This window comes from Leopardus geoffroyi, chromosome A1 (assembly GCF_018350155.1).
Source record: "Leopardus geoffroyi isolate Oge1 chromosome A1, O.geoffroyi_Oge1_pat1.0, whole genome shotgun sequence".
NCBI lineage: Eukaryota > Metazoa > Chordata > Mammalia > Carnivora > Felidae > Leopardus > Leopardus geoffroyi.
In genome coordinates, this window is record NC_059326.1 from 39551374 (window position 1) to 39558599 (window position 7226).

At 34.8% G+C, this 7226-nt stretch overlaps 1 long non-coding RNA gene across 1 annotated transcript in view; it reads right to left on the minus strand.

Moving 5' to 3' along the window:
• The window catches only part of LOC123598385, a 70555-nt gene extending 64942 nt beyond the window's left edge, over positions 1–5613 (minus strand). The window contains exon 1 of the long non-coding RNA XR_006712576.1: positions 4907–5613. This is a non-coding gene — a long non-coding RNA (uncharacterized LOC123598385). The remainder of the gene's footprint in view (positions 1–4906) is intronic.
• Between the last annotated feature and the right edge of the window lie 1613 nt (positions 5614–7226).

Below are 7226 nucleotides of genomic sequence, written 5' to 3' on the forward strand. Positions count from 1 at the left end.
TGCTATTAAACATTTATGCGCAGGTTTTTTTTTTAATTTTTTTTTTCAACGTTTATTTATTTTTGGGACAGAGAGAGACAGAGCATGAACGGGGGAGGGGCAGAGAGAGAGGGAGACACAGAATCGGAAACAGGCTCCAGGCTCTGAGCCATCAGCCCAGAGCCCGACGCGGGGCTCAAACTCACAGACCGCGAGATCGTGACCTGGCTGAAGTCGGACGCTTAACCGACTGCGCCACCCAGGCGCCCCTATGCCCAGGTTTTATGTGGACATACTTTTTAATGTATTCTAGTAAACACTAAGGATCATATGATAATTATGTTTAGGTTTGCAGAAGACTGCCAAACTGTTTTCAGCGAGGCTGTATTGTTTTATATTTCCACCAGTAATGAATAAAGGTTTCTTTTGCAGCATATTTTCTCCAGCATTTGGTGTTACCAATGTTCTGGAGTTTGGCTATCCTAATAGATGTACAGAGATACATCATTGCTTTAATTTTCCATTCTCTCTTGATAGCTGATGTTGAATAATACCTCATATGCTTATTTTCCATTTGTGTAACTTCTTTGGTGAAGTATCTCTTAGATCTTTTGATCATTTTAAAATTGGGTTGTTTAGGGGCACCTGAATGGCTCAGTGGGATAAGCATCTGACTTTGGCTCAAGTCATGGTCTCCCAATTCGTGAGTTCGAGCCCCACGTTGGGCTCTGTGTTGACAGTTCAGAGCCTAGAGCCCATTTTGGACTCTGTGTCTCCCTCTCTTCCTACCCCTTCCCCAAGGGGTAGGGGGTTTTAAGTAAACATTTAAAAAATGGTTTGTTTGTTGGCTTATTGTTGAGCTTTAAGAGTCCTTTGTGTATTTTAGATACCAGTCTTTTACCAGATGTGAGTTATGCAGAGATTTCCTCCAGTGTGTGGCTCGTTCATTCTCCTAAGGGGTCTCAAAACAATAACAACATACAGCCTTATTGTGATATAATTCACATACCATACAGTTTATGCCACTAAAGTATATAGTTTTCTCCATACTTTGGTCATGCTAATATAACTATATCCACACAATACAAAAGTACGTGAAATTTATCTTGGTGTATGATTTTTATTTTGCTTTCAGAATTTATACTCATTATAAGAAATTAAACTCATAATGAAATAGATTATATATATATATATATATATATATATATATATAAATTAATAATTTGAAATGTCCGGATACATCTGTGTGTATTTGTGTAAGAGAGGCAGGGTAGAAAAGCTTATCTATCACAATACACCTTTCACTTTTTTTCATGTTTTGAAAACACCATCTATTATAACACCTCTTGGACGTTTATATGCTAAAGTAGCCAGCCCAATTCACAGCAGGATTGATCTGCTTGATTCTGACATTCAAACAAAATGAAATTCTGAGATTCCAACATAAAAAGTACACACATTTAACTTTTATTTTGGTAGAGAGCTGAGCAAGCAAGGATTTCTACCAGTAATGCTGTTTCTTGTGTTGTTTTTTGAATGCATAGAATACTGCTGTGGTTTTCATGGGAAGTGCCTTAGCACAAGAATCTTTATTCTAAAGGTGCAAGAGTAAATTCATCTTGGTAAAGTCTAAAACTTTAAACTCTAACTCATCCAGAGTTCAGGTAAGCCAAACACATGGACACCATGTCCCTATTAACTAATCTGCCTTAAGTATATAAACTATCCTCAGATCTCTAGCGTAGATTTTAGGTCAGTCCTCTAACTGGGTCCCTGCCTCTAAGAACATATATTAATGTGTTACTTTTCTTTTTGTTTCTAAAGAATATTAAAATATCTTCTTATATAAAGTGATATTTTGTTTAAAGAAGTTAGGTAAACAAGTTAGGGCCACTTTAAAATGCATAACTTTTTTTTTTAATGAAGGCATCACTCTTTCAGTTTCAGTGAAGTAACGGTAGTGGGAGTAAAGCCTCTACTTGGGTCAGTGCTAAGATGCCAGCATTGACTGAAGGACACCCATGTCCTTGGAGAGCTCAGTATCTCAGCTCTTAGTCCAGAAGGGGAAGTCAATGAGGAAACTGGTAATTACAACAAAGTGTGATAAATATCAGGATAAAAAAGAAAGAACAGAGTTCTGCATGTTCACAGACATGGGAAAAATGTAACAGGCATATTTATTATCCACTATCACTGATACATATACCTCAAATAACAATCTTACACAAAAAGAAGGAGAGATAATATTCTTAGTGTTAAATTTAGGGAGATGTCTCTGTCCAGATATTTTTCATTGTCAACTTCTATGATGTGGGTTTGTGATTAAATAAATCTTGAACTCTAGGTATTAAGTTTGGAAACTTTTGATAAAGAGCAGTTTGGGTTGGCTGATGCTTTTTCTACTTGAGTATGAAATTTTATCCCTGGAAAGCTATATCTGACCTTGGTTTAGACTTGAAGAAGCTAGTGAATATATTTTGTGATGGGTTTATTCTAAGATCTATGTTTAAGGAGTTCTTCAAAGTGTTAGAAAGAGGTTCTCTGAAGAGCCATCTAGAATATCTTCTCTAGTACACCAATGCAGAAAAAGATGTAGAAACTCAGAATCCCTTTGCAAAAATATGTTTGTGTACTGGGAATGGTAGGCAGAATTCTAATATGGAACCCATGTTCTCCAATTGCTGGGTGTTATTCCTTGTAAATACTCTCCACTTGAGTGGATGTGAGACATGACTCACCTGTATAAGTAACATATGGCAAAGGTGATGGGCATGGGATGTCATCCCCATGATTTGGTTATACGTGATTATCTGTCTATATATGCGTGATTATCTGTCTATATATGCATTAGGTAGACTCTCCTGCTGGTTTTGAAGAAAAAGCTGCCCAGGGGCTGAACTGCCCAGGGAAAGAGAGCAACATGGCAAGCTATTTTTTTTTTTTTTTTTTTTTTTGTCCTGCAATGTCTGGGAACTGAAATGTGCCAATAACCATGAAAGCTTGAAAAAGGAGTGCTCACTTGAGCTGTGTTGAGACTTCTGATGCACAGAAACTGGGAAAGTTAATAGATATAATAAATTAGTAGAGTTAGAGAAATAACAAATGGTAAATGGTGTGGTTTTAAGCCTCTAATTTTGTGATGATTTTCTATGTAACATAGAAAAACAATATACAGTAAAACCTTGGTTTGCGAGCATAATCCTTTCCAGAAACATGCTTGTATTCCAAAGCATTTGTATATCAAAGTGAATTTTAAGAATCATTGACTCAATTGTGATCATGTGTCATTCGGTGTCTGGTTCTACTCGTATTGCAAGACATCGCTTGTTCATGAAGTTAAAATTTATTAGAAATATTTGTTTGTCTTGTGGAACACTAGCAGAAAAAAGGTTACTCTCAATCCAAGCTTTTATGTACTTACTAAGAATGTTTCTATGTATCTCAATCTCTCCCCAAACTACACTTGGTTAAAGGTGTTATAGAATTCCTTTGTATTAAGAATTGATTTCAGTAGTATGTTGAAGGATACAAAATGAAAACATTTTAAGTCTTGTATTTATTTTACTTTCATATAATGGAAAAGTCTTCAAGAAAATACTGAAAGCCGCTTTGATAACTCGACTGAGGCACTGGGGACCCAGGCATCTTCAGCCTTTATCCTGATGTTTACAGGATGACTGCTGAAGCCCAAGACATATTCATGGTCCAGGAAGCAAGAACAATGAGACATGGGCAAAAGTTTGCATAAGGGGACAGTCCCCTTTTTAAGGAACACTTCTAGAAGGACAACTCAGCAACTTTTACTTCTATTCCTTTAGCTACAATTTAGCCAACTAGCCATCCCTATTTGCAATAAACACTAGAAAATATAGCTTTTTATTCAGGCAAGTCGTTCTTCCAACAAACCTGGATTTCCGTTAGTAAAGGAGAAGAGAAACGTGAGATTCTGGCACATTAGATATATATTTTATATCAATATGTATTTCTTATCTGAAAAAGTTTTGAATAATGAGTATTATTTTATGTAATAGAAACATGAGGAAAGTTTTAAATATTTTTCTTATGTGAAAAAATTTAGGTTCTGATCATATGAGCAAGTAATTTACTAAATACTCATTTCTGCAAATTAACTGATTTTCAATTATGAATAATGACTTAGTAGGCTATAATCATTCCTTCTTTGCAAATAGAAGTGCATTTTTCTTCATACCTATTGAACTCATTTATTCTGATTTATTGGGAAATGTATTTTGTGATAATTACAAATCATCTGTGATGATTCAATGAGTATCACATTGGTTTTAATAATTTTCTCATTTATCCTCAGTATCCTATGTTTCCTTTTCAATAAGTAGGAATGCTGGAGACTAAAATATATTTCTTGTAATGCTCTTCAACAGTAATTACTTCGTAACATCATTAAAAATTAAAACATATATTTAAAAAAATATTGATAGATTGACTAAAATAAAACATTGCCAAGCAAAACATCTACTTCATCCTCATTCTATTTCTACTGTATCCAGTGTCCTCTCACTGTTAAGATTATTCAAAATTTTAAATTGGGTAGAAGTTTTATATTTTTTCAACAATAATTTGGTGAAAGTAGTGAAAAGTGTTTCTTGGAGAATGGTTATAGAAATAGATGCTGGGAAATTATTTATTGGAGCTCTTTTGAGGGTGACAAATAATTACACCTCTGCTTTGCCCATTCCAAGGCTAAAACCAGTTGAGAACTAAGAAACACAACTTGAGAAATGAAGATTAAATATGCTATATTTCCTGATAAACCTGATTAATAACATACCTTAGGTTTAAGAGAAGGTGTGCTTCATCAGACCTCCATCACTGAATTGAATTTACTCATATAGTTGCAGGTAAAGAAGGACAACTGTAGATGCTACCCAAAGGATGGTAGAACACTTACCTCCTGGCAGAGGTGAATACGTGCAACCAGGATCAGCTTCTCCAAAGATCTCCAAAGAGAACTCAGAAGTTCCTAAGCTACTTATTCACATGTGTTTCCTTCTGTTCAGTTCTGACTGAACTAGAGAGATTTGGCATTGGGTGGAAACTAGAGCTGCTCTCAGATTTTTTCTTCTAGAGAATTGAAGTCAACTCTCCTCTATAGAACACAGAGAGCAGAGGATATGTGTTTCTCCCTAGAAATTTTATGATATTAACAGTGCTGCTTTTAGTTAAGTTCTTTAAGTGTTTGAGCACAAAGTTCTCTTAATATGGTACATATTGAACCTTAGTAATAATAACTTCCTCTAAGTGAAGTTTCATTTATTTACACACTTTGTTAAATATTATGCATTCATTAGGTCACTCCCTGGTTGTTGTTGTTGTTTTTCCCCTCAGATGATGAAACTGAGGCTCATTCAGATCTGACAAGAAAATTGCTCAAGATTTCATGTAACTAAATTGTTAATCTAAGCTCCTGTTAGTCTAATTCCAAATTCCATTTCTTTAAACACTATACAATCTACTCCACCCCACAGAGGACTAACATCACCAATAAAACTTGGAATTGCCATATTGGAAACTGTTTCAAATAAATACAGGAACAAAAAGATGTGTTTGTTAATATTATTCAGAGTCTTCAAGAATTTCCAATTTTTAAATGGTCTTTAAAGCCCCCTGTATTTATTTTAAAAAGTAACATTAAAAACATAACTGATGGATGAAAAATATACATATATGTATCTATATCATTTCCATTTTTCACATAACTGCAAAATGAATGTAAACTTTGTATGTTACAATATGAATTTTAGGGACAACTGGATGTCTCAGTCAGTTAAGATCCGAATCTTGATTTCAGCTAGGTTATGATCTCACTATTGGTGGGATGGAGTCCCAGCTGACAGTGAGGAGCCTGTTTGGGACTCTGTCTCTCCCTCTTTCTCTGCCCCTGCCTTGCTGGTACACACACAGACACACACACACACACACTCTCTCTCTCTCTCTCTCAAAATAAATAAATAAACTTAAAAAGAAAAACAATTTAAATTTTACTTTTAAAACATCTTAGGAATTTTGAGACATGATATTTCTCTATAGAGCAGACTCAGAGTTAAACCTTGTATTTCCAGTCTACAGGCTGGTATTATAGAAGAAAAATGTCTGTAGAGAAGAGACTCTGCTAATGGAGATGACTAGGAGATGACTTAGGAGATGACTAAGTCTTCATTTCTAACACTATCACTATAATTTTGTTAAGAATTCAGAGAATAGAGAAACAATACACAGTATTCCTATTGCCCAAGAAATGTATCAGCATCCTATGAAGAGTTGTACAAGATTTATTTTAGAGAGTAGTACCACAAATGCCTAGTTATAAGATCAAGGTGCAGTAGACAAAATCAGAGTTGAATTTCATGTTCTTCACTTATTTATGACCATGCTACAGGTGAAATGTGCAGATGTGATGAATAAAATTTAGGTGATTCAAAGCACTTGAGTGAAGCTTAAAATGTATGATTCAGAAGTAGATGATTAAAAATTGCACACAATTTTTGAGGAAAAATCTGAGATTATATAAATAGTATCTTGACCAATCTAGAACCACTAGATTCATATTTTCATTGATTTTGTTTCTAGTGCCAATAATAAAAACATGATATTTAGAAGACTGCAGATTAGGATGCATTTTTAATTATCCAACAGGCCTACTAAAATGTGAACAGATGGTAAACGCAAATCTTACTTAATTGGAAAACTGGCGTTACGAGAAATAACTAAGTAGGAAAATATTTGCGTTAAATATACTTAGCAATTGAATTACATCATATTTGTACATATCTGTTTATGAAGGCATCTTTAATATTAAACAGATTCTGATTTTACACTAACCTGTTTTAAAGAGTTAATATTTATTTATGGAGAGAGGGATTGGTAACTAGCAAATTGGAATGGGCACAGTGATATGTAAGAGGATCACTTGATAATCCCCCACAGATTGGAGGTACCATTCCCAATTCTTTTATTTCCTGTTGCCTAGAAGCAATAGCAAAGTATTTCTTCTCAGTATCATTTGTGGGGCAGAAGATGATCAAGTTTTATGGATACACATTCTACAGTCTCATTTCCATCAGCTCTGGAATTGTTTCACTGATAAGCACTAACAGGAGGGAGATAGAAGTAAAATTTATAACCCTCTTCTAAATCTTCGTGATTCCTGTGAACGGCAGCAGATCACTCTTGCCTTGGCTGACACAAACTACCACCATGATCAAAAGGCT